This window comes from Camelus bactrianus, chromosome X (genome assembly GCF_048773025.1).
Source record: "Camelus bactrianus isolate YW-2024 breed Bactrian camel chromosome X, ASM4877302v1, whole genome shotgun sequence".
NCBI lineage: Eukaryota > Metazoa > Chordata > Mammalia > Artiodactyla > Camelidae > Camelus > Camelus bactrianus.
This window is the reverse complement of record NC_133575.1, coordinates 117,286,532-117,290,291: the sequence shown is the minus strand read 5'-3', so window position 1 is coordinate 117,290,291 and position 3,760 is coordinate 117,286,532.

The following is a 3,760-nucleotide window of genomic DNA, read 5'->3' as shown; positions in this document are numbered from 1 at the left end:
GCAAATGGCGCGGGGTGTGCTCAGCGGCGCACTAAGTGCGGCAGCTTAAGTGCGGCTTCCTCCGCGCGCGACTCCCTCCGCGCGCGACTCCCTCCGCGCGCCGCTCCCTCCGCGCGCCGCTCCCTCCGCGCGCCGCTCCCGTTCAATGGAGTTTGAACATTTGGGACACTCGTCATCCACATGTTGCGCATTATTAGAAATAATTTAATTTCTTAATATGTGCTTTCGTGCTATCAATAGAAAGAGGGCTGCCTCCGCGTGGGACCAGGGTCTACTTTCGGGGTGATTAAAAATAATTCTGGAACTAGACGTGGTGGTGGTTGCGCAATGCGGTAAATGGAGTAAAAAGAGTCCGACGGACTCACAGACTTTTTAAAAAGAGTTACCATGGTGAAGTTTATGTTTTGCCCACTTTATCACATTATATTAAAAAAAAAAGTCACTCCGGAATTTTAACACTTTGCAGCCACCCCTCCAGCCCCCATAGCCGCCCACCCCCAGGGGACTCGTCAGCGGATGAGGCCGACTGTGTGTCCTGAGGCAGCGGCGTCTCTTGCAGAGCTCATTTCTCTTTCTAGAACCTTCTGTACCACAAGCCCCGCCCGACTGTTGAGGTGGCAGTAGGCAAGTGCTAGCGGCTTTTCCAGCTAGCGTGACATGAGGGGGCTCCCGTTAACTTCCGATCTGGACGTCCCCATCACCCCGGCCACAATGGACTGCCAGAGAGCTCATCCCTCTGACTTTAAGATGGTCTTCCGAGAACCAGCAGGGCTCCCAGTAGTACCATCTACACACCACCACAGCCCGACTTCAACCACTGTGGAGGTTCTTGGTTCGAAACTGCCGGCCTCCTGAGAGCCCCCAAGTGTCCCTGAAGGCAGCTGGGCTCCCACGTTCTTGCTTGCTTAAACGCTACGTGCCTTGAAAAATTTAGCGGCTACCGCCTGACTGCTCAAACAGAACCCAGAATCTATGTGTTCTACTTGCAGAATATGTGAGTGCTCCTTTCCCCACGTACCCATCAACACTGGATATTGTTAGTCTTTTTAATGTGTGGCAGTCTGATGGATGAGAAAATCATTTTTAATCGTTTTGATTTATGATTGCCTGATTTCCTTGCAGTTGCACATTTTTCGATTGTTTACTGCCATTCCTAGTGTGCCCTTTCTGAATTGTTTACTACTACCCTTTACTGTTTTATGTTGGATTATTTGTGTTTTGCTTTCTCGTTTGTAGGAGTTCCTTATATATTATATTGATTAGTCTTTTATCTATTAGAGCTCTTGCGAATCTTTTTTTCTTAATCTGTTGCCTTTTAAAAATGTTAATGGAGATTTCTTTTTAAGGACAAGCAAGTGTTTGAACTAAAACCTAAATGTTGCTTTTTTTTAAACTTTGTGCTTCCTTCACCATAAGAAGATTTAAAGGTTTTTTTTTAATGTAGTGAAATATGTAAATATTTTCCTTTATGGCATTTTCATTCAAGTCTTGTTCTGAAAGATCTTCACACAAAGACTATAAAACATCTCCTATTGTGTCCTTCTGATACTTTTATAGGTTCTTATTTATGTTTAGTTCTCTATTCTGTCTCAACTTTATTATGGAATATGATGTAAATAGCACTCTAACTTAATGTTTTTCCAATAGCCAAATGTATCAAGACCATTTCTATTATTCTTTCCCAAAATTTTTTAGCTATTCTTTTCCATTTTCTCCTCCAAGTAAATTTTGGAATGAGCTAATCTAAGATTCATGAGACATTCCCATTGGGTTTTAAATTAAGATTCCATTGAATTTATAGGTTAATATATAGAGGGCTGACATATTTACAGTATTGAGTCTTCTTAAGAGCACAACACAATATATAGCTATTGATAATCACATCTTATTGGCATTTTATTTTATGTTTTCAATTTATCCTGGTATCTTGTTTCTTTTGGTTTTTCCTTTCCTTCCTTTTTTAGATTAATCAAGTTCCTTTTTCCCCCTTGGTTTGGATGTTATGTATCTGGCTTTTTTCTACTGGTTGCCTTTAATTTTTTTCACAACATATTCTTCAGTTAATTTTGAATTTTACATAATACCTATAAAATTCCCCAATAGAACAAGCCATTAGCAAAGTTTAATTTTCTCTATTTCCTACTTCTTTTTAAAACACTTGGTTCTTTCATTTGTCAGTGGAACGTATGAACATAGTTTAAATCAGGGGTCAGCAAGGTGTTTCTGTAAAGGGCCGGATGGTAACTATTTGAGTCCATATGTTCCCTCTTGCAGCTACTCAATTAGGCTGTTGTTGTGGCCCTCATATACCCATGGACTATAGGTAAATGAAACAGTGTGGCTGTGTGCCAATCACACTTTGTTTATAGACACTGAAATTTGAATCTCATGTAATTTTCACATGCCACAAAATATCCTTCTTCTGATTTTTTTCAACCATTTAAACATGTAAAAACCACTCTTAGCTCACACCTGGACAAAACCAGGCCATAGTTTGCCAACCCCTGGTTCGAAGAATTAAATGGTTCTACAAGGTTTACTAGCAATCTCTGGCTTCCACACACAGTCATCCATTCCCCAGAATTAACTGCATTCAACGCCCTTTTAGCTATTTCTTTTGGTATTTACCACCAGTTCTCTAAATAAATTGTTTATAGTGATATTTATTTATTTTTTATATTTTAGGAATTATTAATTGACTTCTCACAGTAAAAGATGATGGTGTGGCTCTTTCATACCCTGCCCCTCCATCCTTCCAGTACAGTATGCAGTGATCTGTGTTAGATCAGTCCTTGGTGTTAACATTATCAAGCCTATGGCAACTCTAATGACTTTTCCTTTCTCTCCTGATGTTTTGTTTTCCTTTGAGTTAACACTTGTCTCTCCACACCCACCGTGTTGCTGGTTCTCTACTACTTATAATAGGTCAGCGCTTCCCCCAACTGTCTGTCTCCTCTCCAGCTATTCAAAGATGTCCTGCATTCCACTCACTTCATTCACTTGGAGAACTCTCTCCTGGAGCCTTTCGACTTGCCCTCCAGGCCCAGTACCCAGCCACCAGCCTGGGCTCCCTTTCCATCATCCTGGAAACTGCACTTGCCTTTCTTTTGGCTTGGGGCCCCTTGCTTCATAGACCTCCATCTCTCCCTCTTTCTTAGGTCCTCTCTGGTTTTGGTGGCACACCTTCTCTAGCAGCTTTCAGAGAAAGAATGCAGAGGAAGTAAACCATTTGAGTTCTTTCGTGTTGGAAAATGTCTTCAGTCTAACCTGACAATCGAAAGTTTGGGGGTAGAATTCTAGGTTAGAAAATTACTTTCCCCCCAAGTTTGGAAGGTATTACTTCAATGTTTTCTAATTCGTAGTGCTTCACTGAAAAGTCTGAAGACATTCTGGCTTCTTCTTCTTTTTTTTTTTTTTAATTTGGTTAATTATTTTATTTTTATTTTATTTTATTTTTTTAACATTTTTTATTGATTTATAATCATTTTACAATGTTGTGTCAAATTCCAGTGTTCAGCACAATTTTTCAGTCATTCATGGACATATACACACTCATTGTCACATTTTTTTCTCTGAGTTATCATAACATTTTGTGTATATTTCCCTGTGCTATACAGTGTAATCTTGTTTATCTATTCTACAATTTTGAAATCCCAGTCTATCCCTTCCCACCCTCCACCCCCCTGGCAACCACAAGTCTGTATTCTCTGTCTGTGAGTCTATTTCTGTCCTGTATTTACGCTTTATTTTTGTTTGTTTG